This window comes from Lemur catta, chromosome 13, assembly GCF_020740605.2.
Source record: "Lemur catta isolate mLemCat1 chromosome 13, mLemCat1.pri, whole genome shotgun sequence".
In the NCBI taxonomy this organism is placed as follows: Eukaryota; Metazoa; Chordata; class Mammalia; order Primates; family Lemuridae; genus Lemur; species Lemur catta.
Genome location: NC_059140.1, coordinates 4,725,201 through 4,751,494, shown reverse-complemented (window position 1 = coordinate 4,751,494; position 26,294 = coordinate 4,725,201). Strand labels below are relative to the sequence as shown.

At 37.6% G+C, this 26,294-nt stretch overlaps 1 long non-coding RNA gene across 1 annotated transcript; it reads left to right on the top strand.

Annotated features, from left to right (window-relative positions):
* Positions 1-24,446, top strand: LOC123648938. The gene is made up of 4 exons (XR_006738825.1): positions 1-144; positions 20,995-21,121; positions 21,752-21,812; positions 24,421-24,446. It is a non-coding gene; the product is annotated as an uncharacterized LOC123648938 (long non-coding RNA).
* Positions 24,447-26,294: the final 1,848 nt, after the last annotated feature.

Sequence of the window (26,294 nt, the reverse complement as noted above, 5' to 3'; positions counted from 1 at the left end):
GGCTGCGCGGGTCCACGTCCACTGCTCCTTCTCCTTCTTTCTGGGAGGTCCGGGTGGCTGTGCCGAGTTTCTGTTGCCCTTCGGCCTGAAGGTACTGGAAGGGAAATCGGGAGGACCCGCAGGTACCTCGGAAGCCGGGAAATGGTGAGTGTGCGGAGCCAGGTATCCCGACGCGGGGAGGGGTGCCGGTTGGAATCGGCCCAGCTGGCCGTGGCGCGCCCCGCGCCTCCCCGCGGTCAGCCCTGGAGACTGCGGAGCCCAGTCGCCCCGGCGCAGCTCGGGCCTCGGTCCCCTGTGGCGCACAGTGGGTGCTGGGCCAGGCCCCTGGACGTACTGGCTTGTCCCGCCACTTTGGCACCCACCTGGAACCTTCTGTGGGCAGCTCTGCACCTGCAGCCCCGCGTCTCTCCCAGATTGTGTGGTGACAGTGGGAGGGTCATCAGGGGGAGAATCCTGACTCGTGTGTGGGAGGAGCTGTGGTCCGTGGGGTCCCTAGTCCTTCTTTTTGTTGTTGAAAATTAAACTGAGGCACCGTTAAAACGTCAATTTCAGAGAAGCACTGATTCGTGAATTGGGAAGCCCCTAGCCGTTATCTGTGGCTTCAGGGTCCATGGCAGGGGCTTCAAGGAAAGGCTTTTGTAAGGTCCGTAAGGAAGCAAACCAAATTAAACGGTTGATTGGTTACAGTTATGTAGTCGCCTTATTTGGGCTATACAGGTGGATATTTTATGGTTATGTAATCAGAGGTTAATTGGTGCTTTAGTGGTTCTTTAGTTAAGGCTAAGTGTTGTTTCCATTTGTTATTAATTTACAAGAAATGCATGAGTTATATTTTGGTTTTCTTAGGTAGGAACGGAGGGCACTACAGCCACTTGTCTGATTGCCTCCTGTTGAATGGGCAGGATGGGGGTGGGCAGATCTCTCACGTGCTAGGATGGCCTGACTCTCAGCACTTGAATCAGACATGTCTGTGTTCCAGTCAGCACCACCCCTCCAAGAGTTTGTTGCCTTGAAAAGATTCATTCACTTATTTCAGCTTCAGTTTTTCATTTCAGTTAATGAAACTTTTACTTTTTTTGTAAAAGAAAAAAATGAGAAAAAAAGTAAATATCCAGTCATATATTCCATTTGATAAAAATTCTTGTGTACCTTTTTTTCTTCCCCAGAGTGAGTTTAGTAAGTTTCTCAGGTCTGTTTTTTTTCTTGGGGGGAGGGGAGGAGGGTGATTTCAAATGGAGTTCCAGGGCTTAGTTTTGGGAATGCCACCAGGGAAAATAATAGGAAAAAATGTCTCCTCCACATTTTCTAGTAGAAATGAATGCATTTCCTTTTTTAACAAAGATTCTCCAAAACATCAGTTCCTCTTTTTTGCAGGGTGGAGGATTTATTACAGTAGATAACTCTCTTCTGTATCCTGTCACCTGGATATTGGAGTTTAATGCTAAATCTTGTGGGACAGGAGTTGGCAACTCCTGGAAGTGTTCATGTATGATTATTTACTAAATGATTTATTGTCATGGAAATAATAGTTAAATGACATATTTGTTGTCTGAAAGGGATAGATACTTATGTTGTTCCAGATGAAATATGAAATGTAAGTCCTTAAAATCTCTATCCCTCCTATAAAAATAAACACTGAGTTTGAGTAATTATGCTGGGTTCTTCAAACACTGGGTATTTTCTCATTTAAAACTAAATGACTAACCTTGACTGGGAATCAGACGTCTGAGCTCAGTGACTCCAAGCTAAGGCCAATCTTGAGCCTGCAAAGAAGGCTCACTGAAGGCCCAGTTGGTTTTTCTTGGGGAGCATCCCCAGCGGGTGTCCCAGCCTGCTCACACCAACCATGGAAGGAGCAGTTTATATTAAGAAAAGCTACAGAGCCCTGGAAAGCAGGAGATCCTTAGGCAGATGCTATTGGTGTTGGGGTGGAAGGACACTTTGAAGCCCTTTATGAGATGTAATTGTTGTCCTGGGGCTGTTCCTAGACATTATTTACTAAATGATTTATTATTTAGTAAATAATGTAAGGGACTTTATTCTAAAGAAATATTGCAGTTGGAGAAGCACCAATTATACCGTCTGCAAATATCTCAATGATTAGGAAGAAATGGACTTTCTTTCATAGGGAAGAATGCACAAGAACAGAAGGAAGGTGGGAGGGGGAGGACAGGGTGGAGGGTGGCAAAATCAGATCCTAGGTCAGAGAATGTTTTACCCTAAAGTCACTCTGTTCTAAGAAGGGACATAGAAGAGGGGGTTTTATGTTGACTCAAGCTGAGGGTAGGTCAAAGTTCAGGAACGTGGGGGAAGGAGAGAAACTTAAGCAAAGTTTGGTTAACAAGTATTCAGACCACTGAAGAAAAAACTGTTCAGGTAATTATTTTTGAGGCAAAAAAGTGGGAATTTGCATCTTTGGCGTATTCATAATGGGAAGGATATTTCCCTGCAGCAAGCTGTTCTTGCAGAACACAAAGGTGAGGGATTTCCTTACAGCCATTTACCAGGATTATATGTCCATCCTGTCTTTTTCCCCCACCACTTTCCCTTGCCCTGTGCTTTTCTTTCACGTGGCTGTTCCTGAGTTGTATCCTTTGTAATCTGGTAAACATAAGTAAAATGTTTTGCTGAGTTCTGTGAGTAGTTCTATCAAATTATTAAACTTGAGGAGGGGGTTATGGGAGTGTCTGATTGACAGGCAGTTGCTCAGAAGTACAGTCGGGCCCCAGGGCTTGCCGCTGGCATCTACAGTGGGGGCCGTGCTGTGGGACTGAGCCCTGAACTTGTGGGGTCTGTTCTAACTCTGAGTGGTGTCAAAATTGAGTTGTTGGACACCCAGTTGGTGTTGGAGAATTGCTTAATGTTAAACTCCGCACTTTTGGAGTCAGAAGTGGTGTCAGAAAAAAGACGTTTCAGGTCAGAAGCTTAAACAGACCTCTGGTGAGTGTTGGGTTGTTGTTGAGAATTGAGGCGCTGAAGGAGGAAGTGTTTCCACACTGTGAGGAGGGGACAGTAGAGTGTATGGAGCTCCCAGAATTAAATTCCTGGCTGCTCAGGTTTTTCCTCACTCACTACCTGGGATTGAGCCACCTTAGGCTACATCTCTGCAGTGAGAGTGGTCTCCCAGTTTAGAAACCTGCTTAACCTCTTGAGTAGGGGATTTCTTGTGAACTGTGGATGAAACAGGCTGCTTCCTTTTTTTTTTTTTTTAAATGAAGCTTACTGCCTGTTTCCCCAAGTGTTTAACAATTTCATCATTCCATGATTTGAGTGTAAGAGATTTATTTTCTTGGTTGAAAATCTGAGTGATATGGTCTGAAGAAGCAAAGAATGTTCTTGAAATAAATTGTTTTACACTGTGTGCAAATAATAAAAATATAACCCCTCGTGGACTCACCATCCAGGTGAATAAACAGGCCTTGGCAGTTCTGGTGTGTCTGTCTTTCTGATCTCGTCTAGAAGTGAGCATACTCCTGATTTTTTGTGGCTTAACCATCTGTTTATCATGAAGCAGAGTTTTGCTTGGTTTTAAGTCTTTTGAGTTTTCGGTAACCTAGTGTTACCATTGATACACTTTTAACGTCATGCTGGAAAGGTTTTTTGTGGTTTCTTTGCCTCAGTCTGTTGCACACATGCTGCTGTCTGAGGCTGTGGGTCACCAAATTTCCTCAGCCATTCCACTACTGATGTCACTTGAGTTTCAAGTTTATTTTTTGACATTGTGGACAATGTCATTCTTGTTTGTCCCCAAGTTCTAATGTTTCATAAATTTATTACTCATTGGGAAAAAAATGATGAGTTGTAGATTATGGATGAATTCAGTTTTACCAGGAAATGTCAATGGAGTATATGGATTAACTGACCATTCGTGCACGTGAGTTTATTCCTTATAAATATTTTTATTTATTGCTGTGTGATTATGTATTGCTTTTTACTGATTACCATTGGCTTTGAACATTTTTATTATGTAATCATCTTCTATTAATGTTTTTAGTCATTTTCTCACCTTTAATTCATTTGTATCTTTATTACTTTTGTGCCTTTTTAAAATTTAACATACTCTGCATGCTAATTTATTTTCAGTTGTAGGGGCTGTAAATATTTTCCCCCAGGTTGTGTCTTATTTTTTCATTCCATTCTACAGTTTGATGTAGTCTTCTTACTTTTCAAGAAAACTTGTAAGACAGGAAGGCACGTTGAGCTCCCAGAGTTAAATGCTTAGGTTTCCCTGTCTTATCACCCGGGCTGATCTCCTCTGGGGCTGCATTTCAGCAGTCAGTCTGGCTCCCAAGCTTGGAATATGTTCAACCTTCTGAATGGTGGTTTTCATGGTGAGCTGTGCAGGCTCCTTATCTGAGTCAGTTAAACTGTTTACTTTCCTTCCTTTTTGATTCCTTTGTAGAATATTGCTGCCATGTAACTCCAGTTTCTCCATGCAGCTAGATGCCTTGGGGCTAAGAGGAGTCTCCTAATGTACCCTTCATCTACAAAGCTAACCTCTTGAAACATTAAGATTTTGTTTCCCCGACCCCAATTTCAATTCTTTGAAGACACGTCGATGGTCAGCCAATCAGATGATGGTATTGAGGTGGAAAAAAATAAATGATTCCTGCCCTTTGCATTCTCTCAGACTTATGAAGAGAGCAAAACTATACCACATGATAAAGCAAACCCACCCTAGAGAGGCAAGAACCTGCAAAGCAAAATGCATCGTGGCACCGGGAGGTGCACAGTGCATGATCTCCCGGGAGGGTGGTCATTGAGCTCTTGAGATAGCAGGATGGGGCCAGGAGGAATGTCCCTTGCGATAGAGTGGTCTGACTTGACCCTTTAGTCAGACATGTCTGTGTTCCGGTCAACACCACCCCTCTTTTTGTTTGTCACGTTGAAAAGATTTGTTCCCTTATTCGAGCCTCAGTCTTTCATGAAATATAAAATGTATTTTATCAAGAGAGCTTGAAAGAAAGATAAGATGAGATATTTGCAGAGGCAAGAAAGAAGGGGGTTTCAAAAAATAAGTGTTTAGTTAACAATTCTTATTTACCTTTTAACTTCCCCTGATCGTGTGTAGTAAGTTTCTGAGGTCTGCTCTGTTCTTTTGGGTGATTTCAAATGGAATTCCAGGGCTTTTACTCAAGAATGCTACCAGGGCAAAAAATAAGGAAAAAATCTCTCTTCCATTATGGCTGCAGAAATGAATACAGTTTTGTTAAAAAAAAAAAAAGTGTGATAGATAAATCGGTGAATTACAAAGATTTTCCAAAATGTCAAGGTGGAGAATTTGTGACAGTGGCTAAGTCTGTTCTGTTTCCTGTTATCTGTACTTGGCAGATTAATGCTAAATCCTATGGGACAATCTTAGCAACATCTAAAAGTATTCAAATATGATCATATGTTTATAAATAATTTATTATCATGAAATAATAATTAAATGGCATTTCTGTTATATAAAAGGAATAGATATGTGCCTTTTTTCATAAGGAAGATTGCTAATTCCATTCATAGAGCTCCCTCATGATCTCATCTAATCCTCATTTTGCCTCCCAGAGATGCCACCTCCTAATACCATCACATTGAGGTTAGGATTTCAATATATGAATTTGGGGGGTGCATAAACATTCAGTCTGTAATACTCCCTAACAGTGTTTTGTACAACTTTTTGGCTAGTCTTAGACATTTATATGTGCTTTCAGTTTTTAGAAAAAGTTTTTATTTAGCTAGATACCAAAAATCTGGTTATGAATTTCATGGAACTTAATAAAACACTAGGCTGGGCGCGGTGGCTCACGCCTGTAATCCTAGCACTCTGGGAGGCCGAGGCTGGAGGATCGCTTGAGGTCAGGAGTTCGAGACCAGCCTGAGCGAGACCCTGTCTCTACTAAAAATAGAAAGAAATTATCTGGCCAACTAAAATATATATATAGAAAAAATTAGCTGGGCATGGTGGTGCATGCCTGTAGTCCCAGCTACTGGGGAGGCTGAGGCAGTAGGATCACTTAAGCCCAGGAGTCTGAGGTTGCTGTGAGCTAGGCTGACTCCACGGCACTCACTCTAGCCTGGGCAACAAAGTGACACTCTGTCTCAAAAAAAAAAAAAAAAACACTAGATCTATATGGGATAGTTTACAACATGGCAATGTTTAAGTTTTTTCTAAGAACATATACAATTTTTCTATTTTATTATACATTGATGTCTTTCAATGTATACTTTTTCTACTGCAGTGATTTTGTATCATTCATTAGACACAAGACTTCAGGAAAATTAGTTTTAATAGGTTATGTTACCTTCTAAAAATTTACTTTTATTTACTTATTTATGTATGTATTTATTTATTTATTTCTGAGACAGGGTCTCACTCTGTTGCCCAGGCTAGAGTGCAGTGGCATCATCATAGCTCACTGCAATCCTCCTGCCTCAGCCTCCCACATAGCTGGGACTACAGGCATGCGCCGCCATGCTGGGCTAATTTTTCTGTTTTTTTTGTAGATATGGGGCCTCACCCTTGCCCAGGCTGGTCTCGAACTCCTGGTCTCAAGCAATCCTCCCTTGGCCTGCTAGAGTGCTTGGATTATAGGTGTGAACTACTGTGTCAGGCCTAAAAATTTACTTTGAATGGCTTTTTGGTAGCAATTTGAAATACTCTGAGATTTGTGTATTGAGTTTGCATTCTGGAAACTTACTACAAATATTGTATGTACAGAAAATACAGAAAACCATTGCACAGTCAACTTAAGCACTGAAAAGGGAATGTGTGTAATGACAACCAGATGAAGACTTGGAAGAAGACTTCACAACCACATGCTCCACTTGAAGTGATTCCTCAAAGTTAAATCATCCCCTTTCTCTGCAGATGGAGCCAGTATTGTGAATTATAAGATAATTTTCTCTATTTTCTTCATAGTTTTAAACCTTGTGTATGCATCTATATGTTACTATGTATTTTTTCATGTTTTATAAAAAATGTTATTTTATATGTAAAGACAATAACACTTTTTTGCACAGTTATGAATCTTCTATGGAATACTGTGAGTTTGTTTTGTTTTTGCTTTTTTAATAGACTTTTTCAATGCTGTTTTAGGTTCAGGGAAAGATAGAGTAGGTATCATGAAGAGTTCCTATAACCCCTCCCCAGCTCATAGTTTCCTCTGTTCTTAACTTCTTGCGTTTGTGTATTGTATCTGTTACAATTGAAGAACCAATATATTGTATTCGATGGTGATGAGAATTTATGAAACAATATGTTATTATATACTAAAGTGCATACTTTATATTAGGGTTCACTCTTTGTGTTGTGAAGTTTTATGGGTCTTGACAAATGCATGTGTCATGTGTCTCCCATCACAGTGTCATACTAAAGAGTTTCACTGCAACATCCTCTGTTCTCCACTTGTGCATCTCTCATCCCCTTCTTCTAGTCCCTCTTTCCCTCCTACATCCCTAGCAACCATTGATCTTTTTACTGTCTCCAGAGTTTCGCCTTTTCTGGAGTGTTATTTACTGAGAATCATATTAAATGTAGCCATTTCAGACTGGCTTCTTTCACTTAGCAATATATGTTTAAGGTCTCTCCCTGTCTTTCTGTGGCTGGATAGCTCATTTTCTAGGTAATATCCCATTGCATGGATATATCGCAGTTTATCTCTTTTGAAAGGTGCATCTTGGTTGTTTCTTTTTTGGCAATTATGAATAAGGCTGCTATAAATGTTCATGTGAAGATGTTAGTTTTCAGCTCATTTGGGTAAATATCCAGGAGTGCAATTGCTGAATCATATGGTAAGAACTTGTTTATCTTTGTAAGAGCATGCCAGACTGTCTTCCAAAGTGGCGTTTTATTTTCCATTCATACCAACGATAAATGAGAGTTCCTGTTGCTTCCCATTTTCACCAGGATTTGGTGGTTGTCGGGTTTAATATTTTAGCCACTCTACTAGATATATGTTCGTACCTGACTGTTGTTTTAACTTGCTATTCCCTAAACACATATGTTGCGCAACTTGTCACGTGCTTATTTTCATTGTATCTTGGATGAGATGCCTTCCATTTGTTCATTTTTAATTGGTTGCTTTCTTACTGAGTTTTAAGAGTTCTTTGTATATTTTGAATATTAGTTCTTCATCAGATATATACTTTATAAATATTTTGTCCCAGTCTGTGCCTTATCTTTTTATTCTCTTAACAATGGCTTTCACAAAATAAAAATAATTTCAATAAAGTCCAGTTCATCAATTTTCTCATTCACATATCACGCTTTTGGTGTTGCTTCTGAAACTTCACTGCTGAGCCCAAGGACATAAAGAGTTTTTCCCATGTTATCTTCCAGAAGTTCTAAATTTTGCATTTTATATTTTGAATTATAATTCATTTTGAGTTAATTTTGTGAAAGTTGCAAGGTCTATGTCTAATCAATTTCCTTACATATGGATGTTCAGGCATTTCAGCATTTGTTTAAAAGACTATACATTCTCCATTGACTTTTCTTTGCTCCCTTGTCAAAGATCTGTTGACTGTAATTGTGTGGATTTATTCCTGGGTTTTCTGTTTTGCTCTCATAATGTATTTGTCTGTTCTTTTCCAAATATTACACTGCCTTGATTACTGTAGCTTGATAGTAACTCTCAACATCAAGTAGTGTCAATCCTGTGAATTAATTCCTCTTTATTGTGTTTACTATTCTGGGTCTTTTGTCTTTCCATATAATCTTTAGAATCAATTTTCTGTTACCAACACCATAAGTTAGGACTTTTGTTGGGTTTGTGTTGAATGTATAATTCAGATTGAGGAGAACTGATATCTTAACAATATTGAGACTTCCTATTCATAGACATGAAATACCCATTTATTTAGATCCTCTTTGATTCTTTCATTAGAAATAGGTAATGTTTGTCATACAGATCTTTGTCATATATATATTCATGTTTGTCATATATATATTTCTCTTTTTTTCTTGATGCTATATAAGTGGTGTGTTTTTAATTTTAAATCCAACTGTTTATTGCCAATATACAGGAAAGTGATTGGTTTTTGTATATTACCTCATATTCTGCAACTTTGCTATAATCTATTATTAGTTTCAAGAAATTTTTTTCAGCTATAAGAAATAACGATGATACCACATCTCTTTGGTTCTCCTGGAGAGAGCTGGAACCCATTATACTAAGTGAAGTATCCAAAGAATGGAAAAACAAGCATCACATGTACTCACCAGAAAACTGGTTTCCCTGATCATCACCTAAATGCACATCGGGGAAGGATACCAATTGGATATCAGACTGGGATGGGGGGTGGGGGGAGGGGATGGGTGTATGCCTACATGATGAGTGCGTTGCGCACCCTCTGGGGAATGGTCATGCTTGAAGGTGCAGACCCGGGGAGGTGGGGGGGGGAGGGGATGGAGGTATGACTACATGGTGAGTGCCAGGCGCACTGTCTGGAGAATGAGAATGGACGTGCTTGGGACTCTGACTCGGGGGGATGGGCAGGACATGGACAATGTATATGACCTAAACTTATGTACCCCCATGAAGAGCTGAAATAAAAAAAAAAAAAAGAGATTTTTATTAGTTCTTTGGGATTTTCTACATAGACAATTGTTTCATCTGTGAACAAAGTTTTATTTCTTCTTTCTCAATCTTAATGCCTTTTCTTCCCTTTTCTTGCCTTATGATTGTTCTGCATCTCTTTTACATGATAATATGATTTTTATTGTTTAGCTTGTTGATGTGTTGGATTACATTATTTGATTTTTGGATTTGGAATTAGCCTTGCCTATCTGTAACAATTTCCATTTGGTTGTGTTATATAATTCTTTTTTACACATTTTTAGATTGAGGATTTTTGCATCCATGATCATGAGAATTCTTGGTGTTTGTTTTCCCCTTTTGTCATATATCTTTGTACTTTGGGTTTGTTTCCATTTTCTGGAAGGCCTTCTAGAGAGCTGTCAATTCTTCCTTAAATGTTTGGCAGATTTTACCAGTGTGATCATCTAGATCTTGTCCTTCCTTTTTGGACATTTATTAGTTAATGATTCAATTTCTTTAATACATATAGGCCTGTTCATGTTGTTTTTCTCTCCTGTGTGGGTTTTCGGAGATTGTTTCTTTCAAAAATTGGACCATTTCATCGAAGTTATCAAATTTGAGATCATGAAACTGTTCATAATATTCTTATATGGTGCCTTTAATATCCATGAGATTAGTAGTGATGACCCCTCCTTCATTTCTGATCAGTAATTTTTTTGTCTTCTCTCTTTTTTTCTTAGCCTGGGTATAAATTTATCAATTTTATTGATGTTTATGAAGAACCAGCATTTGGTGTTATTGATTTTCTCTATGGATTTTTTTGTTTGCAGTTTCATTGATGCCTTTTTAAATTGTTATTAAGAAATAAAAAGTAAAGCAGGTTTACCTTACTCTTCTTTTTAGTTTCCTAAAGTGGAAGGTTAGGTTATTGATTTTAGCTCTTTCTTCTCTAGCATACACATTCAATGCTTTAAATTTCCCTCAAGCACTGCTTGTGCTGCATTCTACAAATTGTCCACAAGATGTAGTTTTATTTCATTTCCTTTAAAATATTTAAATTTCTCTTGAGACTTTCTTGGACCCATGTGTTATTTAGAACTTTGTGGTTTAGCCTGTAACTATTTGGAGGTTTTTCCAACTATGTTTTTGTTATTGATTTCTAGTTTAATTCCAGTATGTTCTTAGAGCATACTTTGTAAGTCTGCTTTTTTTTTTTTTTTTTTTAGATTTGTTAAGGTGCCTTTTATGTCTCTGAATGTGGCCTATCCTGGTGAATATTCCCTATGATCTTGAGAATGTATACATTGCTATTGTTGGTTGAAGTATTCTATAAATATCAATTAAATCCAGTTGATTTATGTTGCTGTTGTGCTAAATTATACCATTACTGATTTTCTGCCTACTTGATCTGTCAACTACTGATAGAGTTTAGAGATGTGTTTGAGTCTCCCACTGTAATTGTGGATTTCTCTATTTCTCTATGCATTTTTAAGTTTTACCTGATGTGTTTTGACCTTCTGTTTTAGGTGCATACATAGTGCAGATTTAAGATCCTTGATTTAAATTCTTTGTCTAGTAATTCTAACAGCTGGGTTCTCAGAGATGGCTTAAATCAACTAACCATATTTTTTCCATTGATGAGCAATATTTTTTCATGTTTTTAGTATCCTTTGTACTTTTTTGTTGTTATTGAAAAGTGGACATTTGAATATTATAATGGAATAACTCTGGAAATCAGTTCTGCCCCTTCTTCAATGTTTGCTATTCTTGTTTAAGGAAGGCTGTAGTTGTCCGTTTGTTTAGTTAGTTTTCTGAAATATTATATTTTTGAAGAGGCTGTGTCATTTTGTTGTGTATAGTCATTAAAGTTCCTGTTCTTTTATAATAGCTTGTGGTCAGCCAGTGTTTTCACAAAGATTTCTTTGAGTTCCAGGAGCTGAAAAAGTAAAAGAAGAAACAAGAAAAACCTCACCTCTTCCGGTTTTTGTGGATGGCTCTGTGGTGGGACATTCCTCTGACACATAGCAGGCTGTTTAAAACTCTGCTTCAGCCTTCACTTCCTGCAGAACCGAGCCTGGAGATCAACCAGTGCTGAAAATGAGGGTTTTCTCAGGCCTTTTCTGACAGTGTGTTTTTTCCCCTCAGGCACGCATAGGGTGTTTTAAATTCCCCAGTACACCTGAGTGCTTCTGAGTACTCGAATTTCTGAAAGAAATTTTCACTTCAGCTTTTCTTCCTGGGCTTTATGTGGCCTGATGTATATGTCAGCTGTAATCTATTCTTCCAGGCAACTGTAGGCTTTTTGTTTACATAAAACATTCTCAAGCAATTCTTGTCAGTTTTTCACACTGGTTGGCTACTGATTTAGACAAATTAAAGGAAAGCCTGCTTCAGACCCTTGAGTAGCCTCCAGACAGATTGTGATATTAAAAACACAGTAATTTGCAGATAAAATCTCTGCTCCGTCTGGAGTTAGTGACCAGGGTCCCACAGCGGGAACTCAGGCTGCTGTCTTCAGTACTGGCACCACGTCGGGGAAGGGTTGGAAAAGGATGAGTTAAAAGTCCACAAGTCTTTCCTCCCTTTTCTTACTTTTTTTTTTTTTTATTCACATGGTTGCAGTAAAGCTTTGAGAGTTTTCAAGATATTTGACAAAGCTATTTAGAAACAGCTTCCTGCTTGTTTTCCTTGTTTCTCTGGAGGGATGAGTATTTAAAGCAGCTCACTCTTCCATTTTGCTGAACTCACTCTCACTGGGCTCTCTGTTGTGTTTCATTAAACTAAATAACTTTCCTTGTGCCATTACTACACTATCTAGATCGCTGTTGCTTTGAAGCAAGTTTTGAAATTGTGAAGTGTGTCTTCCTACTTTGTCCCCTTTTCAAGATTGTTGTGGTATTCTATAGTGTCAAATTCGAATCAGCCTAGTTGTGCTAACTTTAACCAGGGGGTCCGGAAGTTTCACAATGACTCAGTGACCAATTAAATATTTTCATCATCATGACTTATTGTGAAGCTTTCACACACCAACAATCTTTCAACTATATTCAATACACACACACAAGAAGTAATGGTGAGAGGGGGCTGAACCATGGTGAGTATGGTGAGTAGCTTGGGAGACCAGCATGCTGACTAACAAATCAGGCAGGTCTGGATCTGCCTTGAAATTCCAGTGGGGTTAGGGAGGCAGCGATCACTGCTGTTCTCTGGCAGAGCTTCGAGTGGCCGCTGCCCATCAAGGAGAGGCCTCAGATTACTCACAGGCAAAGCTTCTGCAAGCGTGTTGGACATAATCAGTTTCTTTGCTGTTTTTAGGGGTGTGCATGATCATTATCTCAGCCTCCTTTTAGCGCTACTTTTTTGTCAGGTCTCAGGGGTGCCTGGCCACAGCAGGTGTTACCTTATCACCTCAGTCCATTTGCTTATCACATTTTGAGGGGTCAGCAGTTTCACTGTGGGCTGAGTCACATGTCATAATTACCTAAATGTCATTTTGAGACATCTAGGGTCACAAAACATTATTATATATCATATTCTGAGTCTTCTATATTTTCATGTGACCTTCAGCATCAACATTTCACTTTTTACAAAGTAGTCACCTGGGCATTCTTAAAGGAGTAGTATTGAATCTGTAGATTGTTTTGGAGAGTTATTGCCATCTTAATGGTAAGCCTACTGATCCATGAAAATGAGGTGGTTTTCCATTTATGTAGATCTTCAGGTTTTTTTCAGCAAGGTTTGCATTTGTCAGAGTGCAAGTTTTGTTCTTCTTTTGTTAAATTTATCTCTGTGTATTTATTCTTTGGGTGCTGTTTTAGATGATTTTTTTGCCTTAACTGCATTATGAGATATTACATTGCAAGTGTATAGAAGTAGAATTGATTTTTTAAATAATTTTATACTTCTGACCTTGGTGAATACATCTTCAACTTGATTGCCACCAAATTTTAAAAATTGTGACTAATGCTGCTATAAATATCCCTGTGCATGTTTTCCTGTGGAGCTACATTTTCAACTCTTTTGGGTAAACTAACCTTTGCAAATTGGTTTGTGTTCGGGGAGACAGTTCTGTGCCTCATGGGATGGGGTTGAGTGATTCACTTTGTGAAAATCAAGTGGATGTGGGCTTATGATGAGGTTTGTGTAAAAGCAGTGTATATGTGTGAGTTTGAACTCAGTGATTTATCAAGTATTAATCTCTTCCCATGTAACAGACCTTCTAGTAGGTGCTGCAGTGAATGAAACAGAATAATCCTTTCCACCTGAAGTGGATTTTCTAGGAAACAAGAAAGGAGAAATACAAGGAAAATATACAGTCTATCAGATGGTAGTTATTGCTGTGGAGGGAAAGTTGGTGAAGAAAGCAGACACCTGGGCTGGGTGCATCTTTGAGCATCTTTTGGTGTCTTTGGGCAGATATCTCTGACTGTTAGTGAGCTTGTGTGTCTGTGTCTAGGGGTACCCACTTGTATGTACAGTGACAAAGTCTATGTGATTTTGTATTTCTATCTGGGTGCTAGTGTACTTATGTGCTTTAAAATCCAGAATACTTCTATTTCATTTTGTTGTCTAATTTCCATGGTAGTACCTCTCTCCATGTTGAATAGAAGTGGCAAGATCAGACATCCTTCTCTTGTTTCTCATCTTAGGAAGAAAGCATTCAGCCTTTTAGCATCAAGTATAATGATGTTAGCTATGGGATTTTTATAGATTCCTTAAAGCCTCTTGAGGAAGATCTATTAATATTTCTAGTTTATTGAATGTTTTCATCGTGAGGAGGTATTGAAGTTTGTCAAATGCTTTTTCTTTCTACATTTTCAATAGTAACACCTTGCCAGATACGTTATTTACAAGTATGTTCTATAATTCTGTGGGATGCCTTTCCCTTTATTGATAGTGTCCTCAGAGGGACAAAACCTTTTAATTTTGATGAAGTCAAATGTCTATTTTTTGTTGCTGACTGAGCTTGTAGTGTCATATGCAAGGAATCATTTCCACATCAAATGTTAGAAAACATTTACTTTATATTCTCTTCTAATAGTTGTTTAGTTTTAGCTCTTTCTTTTAGGTCTTTGATCCATTTTGATTTCGTCTTCATATATGGTGACTCCAACTTCATGCTTCTGTATGTAAATATCCAGTTTTTCCACTACCATTTCCCCCCCAAAACTTCCTTTTCCCACTGAGTGATCCTGGCACCTTGTTGAAAATACAGTACCCCCTTTGTTGTATATGTAGGTTATCTTTCTGGGCTCTATATCCTGTTTCATTGGTGTATACGAATGTATTTATGCCAGTATCACACTGTTTTGATCACTGTAACTGATCAGATTTTGAATTTAGGAAGAGACTTCCAACTTTTTTCTTCTTTTTCAATCGTTTTGGGTATTTATGATTCCTTTGAGGTTCCCTATAAATTTTAGGATAGTGCTTTCTATGTTTGTAAAAAAAAATTATTGAGCTTTTGATAGGGATTGCACTGAATTTGTAGATGCTTTTGGGTAGTACTGACATTTAACAATATTAAGTCTTTCCACCCATTAACATGAGATGTCTTTCCATTTATTTCTTAATATTCTTTAAATTCTTAAAATTTCTTTCAGCAATATTTTATAGCTTTTAGTATACAAACTTTTATCTTCTTGGTTAAGTTAATTCCTGAGTATTTTATTCTTTTCAGTGCTTTTGTTCATGGTATTCTTTTCTTAATTTCCTTTTCAGAGTAGTCATTGTTAGTGTACATCGAAGCAACTGAGTTTTGCTTGTTGATTTTTGTATCCTGCAACTTTTCTCAATTTGTTTATTAGTTCTGTTTATTTTGTGTGTGTGTGTGCAATCTGTGGGATTGTGTACTTATAGGATCACTGTGAATAGGAATAATTTCACTTTTCTTAGTAATTTCTATGTATTTTTTCCTTTATTTTTATTTATTTATCTTTTGCTTAGTTAATCTGACTAGGATTGCTTATAATGTGTTGAGTGTTGAGTGGAAGTGGTGAAAGCAAGGATTCTGTCTAGTATCTGATCTTAGGGGAAAATCTTTTTTGAAATTCACCATTGGTTTTGATGTTTCTGTAGGCTTTTCATATATGGCCTTTATTATATTGAGGTAGTTTCCATCTAGTCCTAGTTTTTTTGTGTGTTTTTGTTACTAATGGGTCTTGAATTTTGTTACGCTTTTTCTGTACCAGTTGAGGTAGTTTTAGTGTTTGCCATTTTATTAATGTGCTGTATTACATTGATTGATTTTTATATGTTGAATCATCTTTACGTTGCAGGTATAAATTGGTCATAGTGTATAATCCTTTTGTTTGTATTTATTTGAGGATTTTTGAATCATTATAAAGAACATTTGTCTGCAGTTTTCCATTTTGCAGTGGCTTTGTCCATTTGTGATGTCAATGTAATTATCCCTGCCTCATAGAATGGGTTTAGAAGTGTTCATGTATTCAGTTTTTCACCAGAGTTTGAAGAGAATTGGTATTAATTCTTCTTTAAGTGTTTGATAGATTTCAGCAGACAACTATTTGGTCCTGGGTCTTTATTTATTGAGAAGTTTTTTATTACTGTGTCAATCTCCTACAACTTGTAGGTCTGTTCAGTTTTTTTTTTTTTTTTTGATTTTTTTTTTTTTGTGATTCAGTCTTGGTACATTGTGTATTTCTACACATTTGCCCATCTCATTATTGTTACCCCACTTGCTGGTATTCCCTTAGAGGCTTCTTAAAGTCTTAGGTATATGGTTATTTTAGTTGTATTCTGCTGCCATTATGTATGTGTTCTGCTGTTGACGTAGTGAGAATGTGTGGGGTAAGCGAAAGCATTTTATTGACCTATGATTTTGGCTTCATTTTGGGGAAGACTTTGTCTCTCTGGGTTATGAGTTTCATGTGCATTTCTCAGTTTTCACTCTCTTTAATTTAGGCAGGAAGGTCAGCAGGGGGTGGATTTGGGTATTTCCTTTACCCCAGGAAGTTTGGCTCTGGTAAAATCTCAGTTGGTTAGGCTTTTGAGAAATAGCTTCTTTTGAAGACAGAATTTCCGTTTTTTTTTTTTTTGAGGCAGAATCTCACTCTGTCACCCTGGCTAGAGTGCTGTGGCGTCAGCCTAGCTCACAGCAACCTCAAACTCCTGGGCTCAAGCGATCCTCCTGCCTCAGCCTCCCAAGTAGCTGGGACTACAGGCATGCACCACCATGCCTGGCTAATTTTTTCTATATATTTTTAGTTGTCCAGCTAATTTCTTTCTGTTTTTTAGTAGAGACGGGGTCTCGCTCTTGCTCAGGCTGGTTTCGAACTCTTGACCTCAAACAGTCCACCCGCCTCGGCCTCCCAGAGTGCTAGGATTGCAGGCATGAGCCACCGCGCCTGGCTCCAGAATTTCTTAAATAGCAGAATTCTCTGTGAATATTTCAAAATGGTTACTTTCCTCTTTCTCCTTCTGGAAGCAAAAGGCAATTTTTCTGTGATCTTCACTGTGAAAGCCTGGTAGTATTTCTGGAGGTAGAACTGATGAATTTGTGGGTTCAGACTTGGCACCCTGGAGAGTTTAACTCAAAGTTCAGCAACTCGCCAATTACATGTTAGGTTTTTCTTTACCTATACTGCTTTCCACAAGGTTTTCTTTGGTTTTCTGATTAAGTGAGTTATTCTCTGCATGCGCCTCTCCATCTCTTCTATTTAGGATGGTTGTTTGCCTTGTGACTTCAAGTTTTTGATGGGTCTAAAAACAGTTGTTGATTGATTTTAGTTTGTTTTTTACTTATATGGATGTGAATGTTGCCTTCTGTGTCCTTACTGCTTTCCACAGGGCTTTCTTTTGATTTTCTGATCAAGTAAGTTATGATTCTCTTCATGTTCTTACCTATGAGACTAGAAACCAGAATTATCTGTCTCCATTTTTTGTTGATTGACTGCTGACAGTTTTTAATTTTAAACCGTCTTTCTTCCACTTGTGGCCTCAGCTGAGGATAACATGAAAAGAAACCTGAGTGCCTCTTTGAACACTGGCAGCAGATTGAAACCATGTAAACCCCTGCCCATGGGAGTGAATTCTCACCCTGGTTTCTCACCTAAGCTCCATTTAAAAAAAAAACCAAGCCCAGCTCCTTTTCTTGCTCACTCAAGTCATGTAAGACCACCTGAGAGGGCTGCCTTACTCTCTACACAAAGGTAAATTATGTGAACAGTTATTTCTTACCCATTCAAAACCACATCTCTGCAGGTGACCATAACAGTTGGCACCATTAGCAGGATGTCCAGACATTACCACCCCCACTGTAAGCTAACCTGCTCTGCTGCCTGTTGGTCAGCGTGTAGTTTGACCTGTTGCTTCCTGAGTAGATACAGCGCTTTAAGCTGTGCTTCTGTGTTTCTTTATATGCCAAATCTGTGAATTAAAGCTCACAGACTGCCACATTTCAGAACAAACATATGCAAATTGTGTCCTTTGCCAACGTAATTAATGCTTTAAATTTTTATGAAATATAGTCACAAAGGAAAGAATAAACATTTGTCATAAGTATTTAATAATAGAAACATCCCTGGAATCATTGTCAAGATTTATTCCTGGACCTTGGGCAGTCATTACAATTTCCTAACTGTCATCTCTGGTGCTCATCTTCGTCTAGCCTCTTAGATGACCACTATTCTGATTCTTTGTCTGTTTTTCATATTTTTGCCATTTGTTACTTTGATGGGTTTTTTTGTTAGTTTTACCTCCTTTGAACTTTCAAGAAATGAGTATTAATGGAATTAAAATGAAAGGTTTATCCCTGGTTTCCTTGCCTCAATATGTTTTACACATGCTAGTGTGTGAGGCTCTGTGCCGTCCAATTCACTAATCCATTCCAGTAGTTACAGTGTTTGGGTTTTTTCAAGTTTATTTTTTGCTCTTAGGGAAAAATACTGCTCTTATCATTTTAAGTCAATTTCCAAGTACAAATGCACAAGAAATTTTACATTGGAGAAAAATGGGCTATAGATTGCGGTAAAATTCACCTTACAGGAAATTGCAATGGAGTGTGTCCATTGGCTTCTCCTTCATTCGTGCATAACTTTATTTATTTGCTATGATTATCACCAATTAAGATTCCCTAATGGACTAATTTTTGTCATTCTTATTAATATCAAATGTTATCTACGTGACATTTTACTTGGGTATTTCCTCATAACCAAGGAGGTTCATCTTTTCTCATATATGGTCTTTTTATCTTCTGTTAAATATGTTTTGCTTACTTTCCCTCTTTGTAATCATGTGTTCATTTTTACTCCACATGGTAATATCTTTTATCTTGCCTTTATTGCAGATTTTTATTACATTGTTTCTTATCTTTTATATGTATATTTTTTTATTTCAGCTCATTATGGGGGTACAAAAGTTCAGGTTATATATATTACCCATCCCCCCCATCCCCCCGAGTCTGAGCTTCAAGCGTGTCCATTCCCTAGACAGTGCTCATCGCACTCATCACATAGGTATGCACCCATCCCCTCCCCCCAGCCCCCCGAGTCAGAACTTCAAGCGTGTCCATTCCCCAGACAGTGTGTATTGCACTCATCAAGTAGTATACACCCATCCCTTCCCCCCAGCCCCCACCTCTGTCCGATACCCAATTGGTGTTATTCCCAAATGCGCACTTAGGTGATGATCAGGGAAACCAATTTGCTGGTGAGTACATGTGGTGCTTATTTTTCCATTTTTGGGATACTTCACTTAATAGAATGGGTTCCAACTCTCTCCAGGAGAACGGAGATGCCACATCACCGTTATTTCTTATAGCTGAGTAATATTCCATGGTATACATATGCCACATTTTGCTAATCTATTCATGAATTGATGGGCATATATGTTTGAATTTGTCAGTCCCTTTCTGTATTGATTACTCTTTTTCTTTTATAAAAATACTCTGCCAAAGCCAGGCACTGTAGCAGACACCTATAGTTCTAGCTACACAGGAGGCTGAGGCAGGAAGATAACTTCAGACTAGGAGTTCAAGGCCACGATGCACTATGATTGTGCCTATGAATAGCCACTGCACTCCAGCCTGAGCAACATGACAAGACTCTGCTTCATTAAAAAAAAAAAAAATTGGTGTCTTATTCTGTCAAAAAATACTTGCCTGTGACTCCTCCAAGACAAAAGACTACCTTTATCTTTCACATTTTAATCTGAAATAAATTGATTGTCATTCATGGAATAAAGAAGAATACAATGAATGCATTTTTTCAATTAAATACCAATTAGTTTCACTCCAGGTTTAAAGTGCTTGAGATTTCCTCCACTATTCTACAATGCCTGCTGTATCTTTGATCAACTTTCCAAATAAATGCCAGCTCATTAAACACTCTCTTCCTTTCCCTTGACCTATTTGTGTTTCTCTCTGCTAATCCTTTTCTGTTCCATATGTTATATTTGAAAATACTTGGCGTCTTTTAGATAAGCCATGGCACTTTTGTTCAAAAAACTTTGACAGTCATTAGACATGCTATCTTTATAGGTTTGGAAAAGTATTTTTTGTTGAATACAAAAAACTTTGGGGATTTGTGAAATTTTATAAGGATATAATTTGTAAGAGGTGACATCTAAGTGACACTGAGAACTTTCTAAGAACATGCAGTCCTTCAGTTTAGGCCATTCTGCTTTGACATTGTCCAATAGAAATTTTAACCTTGTGCTGTTTGGGTCAGTAAATATTGTTCATTAGTTTTATTTACTTCTTGATTAAATTTGGTCTGCAGTAAACCATGTGTAAGCTTCCAAATATTCTCTCTTGGTGTAGTTACATGGAATAGCCCAATTCTCTAGTTAACAAGGTGTGACAACATACATATGTAATATTGTGTATCAGGGTAGCTCCTTAGATACTCTGCTCATTGTTATTTTGGGGTTGATCCCTTAGGCACTGCTGCAAGGATGGAATGAAAAATATGCTTTCAGATGCAAAACAAGAGGTCATCAAATACTGTATTGTTAGGATAAACTATTTAGGCACAATGAGCCAGTCTTATCGCTTAGGCTGATGGGATTCCCTCCTATACTCTAAGTTCCCTGACACTAGCAAATGTCAAACATTGTGAGAAGGCATTTCTAAGGATAAGTATTGTCAGGACTGCTAATAATAACTTTCTTATGCACAGCTGGTAGTAGGACTTTGTTATGACAGGTACTACAGTTATACTTTATGAAGTGAAATTAGGTATAGCCAAGCAGCACATCTTACTCTCTGGACCCACCAGTGAGAGGGGTGTTTCTGCTCTGCTGTTGCCTTTCTGAAAGTTCAATTTTGGCATCAGAAAGGGGAGAGAAAGTGGGAGAATGTAAGTGCAGATGGAGAGTAAGAGTTCTAATGACCGAGTCATGGAATGTTTGAAGACCATAGAGTCATGTGGAGGTCTTATAAATTGACTAAACATTTTCAGTGTTGTCATTCTCACCCATCCTCTTCTACACATAATATGTGGGATGTTTTTAGGACTCAATGGCTTTTGAGGATGTGGCTGTGAACTTTACGCAAAAGGAGTGGGCTTTGTTGACTTCTTCCCAGAAGAATCTCTACAGAGATGTAATGCAGGAAACCTTAAGGAATTTGGCTTCTGTAGGTAAGAATGACAATACTTTTTCACTTAGTTAATTAGAGAATAAGTATTTTATGGTCATCAATACTGTTCCATGATTTGGAATGTGAAAAGGGAATAATTTGATGAATGAATCAGGTATTGCCACAGTATACACAGAACCTAGTGTCTTATTCCATTTTGTGTTGCTATAACAGAATGTCGGAGACTGGGTAATTTACAATGAAAAGAGATTTATTTTGATTCTTAATTTTGGTGACTGAAAAGTCCAAGATTGGGTAGCTGCATCTAGTGAGGGGCCTTAGACTACTACAACTTAGGGCAGAAAGTGGAAGGGAAGTAGGTGTAAAGAAATCACCTGGTGAGAGAGGAATAGTGGGTCTAGGAAGCTAAACTTGCTCTTATAAAAACCTGTTCTTTGGTAACATCCAGTTTTGCAAGAAACACAGTCACACCTTCGAGAGGTCATTATTCTATCCATGAGTGATCTACTCCCTTGGCACAAACACCTTCCACTAGGCCCCACCTACCAATATTGCCACATTGGGGATCAAATTTCAACATGAATTTTTGTGGATACAAACTATATCCAAACCATAGCACCTAGAATCTATAATTTCTAATAATTTATATTTTTCTGGGTCTGCATTTTAGGAAGCAAATGGGAAGACCAGAACATTGACAATTACTACAGAAATTCTTGAAGAAATCTAAGGTAATTTGCACTTGCAGGAGGAAGCAATCTTAGCATATCATGATATTTTAGAAATAAGGAAACAAAAGAAATAAGCACAACTTAAATTTATTTAGCCTTAGAAAATTTTCTTTTCTTTTCTTTTTTTTTTTTTTTTTTTTTTGAGACAGAGTCTCACTCTGTTGCCCGGGCTAGAGTGCCATGGCGTCAGCCTAGCTCACAGCAACCTCAAACTCCTGGGCTTAAGCGATCCTACTGCCTCAGCCTCCCCAGTAGCTGGGACTACAGGCATGCGCCACCATGCCCAGCTAATTTTTTCTATATATATATTTTAGTTGGCCAGATAATTTCTTTCTATTTTTTTTTTTAGTAGAGACGGGGGGGGGGGGGGTCTTGCTCTTGCTGAGGCTGGCCTCGAACTCCTGACCTCAAGCAATCCACCCGCCTCAGCCTCCCAAGAGTGCTAGGATTACAGGCGTGAGCCACCGCGCCCGGCCTTAGCCTTAGAAAATTTTCACCAAAAATATTTACTTCAGTGTAACTTAGATGTTCACTGTTTTCAAAATAGTTCGCTTGGACAAAGGTCTAGAAAGTGCATATAAGAATATCACTGTTTTGCTAATAGCTTGGGAGAGGGAGCCCTGTTGCAGAGTGATCAGTCCACTTACTTTCAAACAATTCAGTCATGGCAGAAAACCTGTACTTTCTCTGATATCGGTAGCAATGTAAGTTCAAGATCTATTAATAAATAGAAAATCATTAATGAACCAACCATTAATAATGTGCTTGTCACTTTTTGCAGAAGTCATATGATAGAGAGACTGTGTGAAAGTAAAGAAGGTAGTCAGTGGGGAGAAATCTTCAGCCAGATTCCAAATTTTAATCTGAACACAAACATTTCTACCAGAGTAAAACGATGTGGATGCAGTGTATGTGGAAAAGCCTTCATGTGTCATTCATCCCTTCATAGGCACATCATATGTTGCTCTGGACACAAACCGTATGAGTGTGAGGAATGTGGCGAGAAGCCATATAAATGTAAACAATGTCAGAAAGCCTTCATCTCCCTCACAAGTGTGGGAAAATGCATGGTAACGCACACTGGAAATGGACCTTATAAATGTACAGAATGTGGGAAAGCTTTTGATTTTCCCAGTTCATTTCAAATACTTCAGAGAACTCACTCTGGAGAAAAACTCTATAAATGTAAACAACATTGTAAAGCCTTCAGTCTTTCCAGTTCCTGTGTAACACATGAAAGAACTGACACTGGAACAAAACCCTATGAATGTAAGGAATGTGGGAAAGCATTCAGTTGTCCAAGTTTTCTTAAAAGACATAAAAGTATTCACTATAGAGAGAAACCCTATGAATGTAAGAAATGTGGTAAAGCCTTCAGTCATTCCAGTTCCCTTCATAACCACGAAAAAACTCATATTGCAGGGAAACCCTCTGAATGCAAGGAATGTGGTAAAGCCTTTAGGCACTGTGGTCATCTTTATAACCATGAAAGAAGTCATATTAGAGGGAAACCCTATGAATGTAAGGAATGTGGAAGAGTATTCAGTAGTCCCAATTTTCTTAAAAGACATGAAAGGTGTCACTCAGCAGAAAAACACTGAATGTAAGGAATGTGGTAAAGCCCATAGGCATTGCAGTCACCTTCATGACAATGAAAGAACTCATACTGTAAAGAAACCATATGAATGTAAGAAATGTGGAAAAGCATTAACTTGTCTCAGTTCTTTTAAAAGACATGAAAGGATTCACTCTGCAGAAAAACCCTATGAATGTAAGAAATGTGGTAAAGCCTTCAATTGCTCCAGTTCCCTTCATAGCCATAAAAGAACACATACTGGTAAGAAACCTTATGAATGTAAGGAATGTGGTAAAGCCTTTAGGCATTGCAGTCACCTTTATGACCATGGAAGAACTCATACTAGAGAAAAGCCTTATGAATGTAAAGAATGCGGGAAAACATTCTGTCTTTCCTGTTCCCTTCGAAAACATGAAAGAATTCATACTGGAGAGAAGCCTTATGAATGTAAAGAATGTGGGAAAACATTCTGTCTTTCCTGTTCCCTTTGAAAACATGAAAGAACTCATACTGGAGAGAAGGCTTATGAATGTAAGGAATGTGGGAAAGCATTTACTCTTGCCTGTTCCCTTCGAAAACATGAAAGAACTCATACTGGAGAAAAACCCTATAAATGTAAGAAATGTGGTAAAACCTTTGGATATTCCAGTTGCCTTCGTTACCATGAAGGAACTCATGCTAAAGGAAAACCCTATGAATGTAAGAAATGTGGTCAAGGCTTCAGTTGTCCCAGTTCTCTTCAAAATCATGAAATAGCTCACACTGGAGAAAAATCCTATTAATATAAAATTTTTGGTAAAAACTTCAGATGTTCTAGTGAACTTCAAACATATGAAATAACTCATACTGGAGAGAAACCCCATGAATGTAATCAATGTGGGAAAGCATTTAATTTTCCCAGGTTATTTAAAAGATTTGGAAGGAATCCAACTAGAAGAAAGTCCTGTGACAGTAAGAAATATGGTTTGAAAACATGAAAGGACTCACTGAAGCCTTATGAATATTGAAATGTGGAAATGTCCTTTGTTCCAGTTCCATTTGGTGACATAAAATAACTCATTCTGGAGAAGACCTCTATGAACATATGGAAGGGAGGAATGCCTTCATTTCTCTCATATCCATTCAAAAACACATGATAATGCACACTGGAGATGGACCTCATAAGATATAAGAATGCACACTTGATTGAATCCCTAATAGTATGGAAAACACAGTAAAGTTCTCATTTTTAACAATTACTTTAAAAGTTATGTGAAAACTCCTCCTGGAATAAAACCCTATAAATAAATGTAAGTAATATGGAAATGCTGATGCAAATTAGTTATTGTATAATGCTTGAGAAAACTCACAAAAATGAAATGTTATACAAGTTACACATATACTGCATTTATCTGTGGCTCGTTATTAAAGAGGGTCTCTGGACTATGGATTTTCACTGCTTTTGCAAGGAAACATTGATGTGAGAATTCTGTGGATCCTTTTTAAGCAGTAGTATGTGAGTTTAACAGGTACCTTTTTTTTTTAAAGCCAGTTAAAATTTTTTCTATCCATTTTTAAAGTGTGTTGAATCTATGGGTAAATTGAAATGTCTTTCTACTATATAGGTAGGTTTAATTTTTATATAATTGTTTAATCATTCTATTAATAAGCCATTGAAAAATGAATCTTTATTAATTATTGGGATGTTTCATACCTTATGTGGCAAGTTCTGGATATATTTTCCCTCATTTTATATATTCTACTTTTAATTCTTATGGGAGAAACTTCTTTTTTTTGGTGTCAAAAAGTTCATTTTATTTTATTTGCTAATAAAAAGTTGGTGTCTATTTGTAAGCATGTAAAGTTTATCATGGAGTATAGGCTCATTAATTATTATTTTCATTTGTTGCCCTTTACTCTTTGTCATTGTTTCTGGCTGTTATTTGGATATTTCTCTTTAAATCAAAGAGAGAGAACTATGGTAGGACAGTATGTTGTATCTAATCAGAGGGAGAAAGCATCCAGTCTCACTATTAAATATGATGTTAGCTGTTGAGTTTTTTATAAATGCCTTAAAGAAGTTCAGAAAGTTCCTCTCTGTTCATTATTTGAGTGTTTTATTGTCAAAAGTGTTATACTTTTTGAAATGTTTTTTCTGGATCTATTGGGATACTATGTTTATTGAAATTTGTTCTGTCAATGTGGTATATTAATTGACTTTCAGATATTAAAAAACATTACTTTTCTAAGTTATATGTCTCTTAGTAATGAGTATAAGTCTTTTCATATATGGCTAGACTCAGTTTTCTAGTGTTATGTAGACTTTACATCCGTATTCAAAGAGATTTGTGATACCCTATTATAGTACACAGTACATCATTATCTGCTGTATATAGTGTGCATATGTGTGGGTCTATATAAATAAGTAGATTACATCTTTATGTATACACATATATATGGAGAGAGAGAGAGAATGTCATGCCATGTTACCATATTGGCATCAGATGATGCACATGTGTGTCATTCAGGTTTTTTGACTTGAGTCCAGAGGATGCATATGTGTGTCATTGAGATTTTCACACACCTGTCTTAAAATGTAGAAAATACTATAAATCATTCATTTTCCCTTCAGAAATGTCATAACAGATGTTTCACAAATTAGAACAATTAGATATGTTTGCAACTTTTTGTTTTATTTCATGATTATCAACACCCGAACTGTCTATACATTAGGGTGGTAAGATACAAGTTTGACACTTGGATTTTGTTCTGCAATGTAATTAAAGACAGCAGATAAATTTGTTTATAACAAATGGGGTATCCCATTACACATAATAAAATGACCCTGCATCCATAGGGTGAGAATAAAATCTTTCAGATTTTTCTTGGCCTCTGCAACACTCACCTGTGTTTCTCACTAAGAAGTG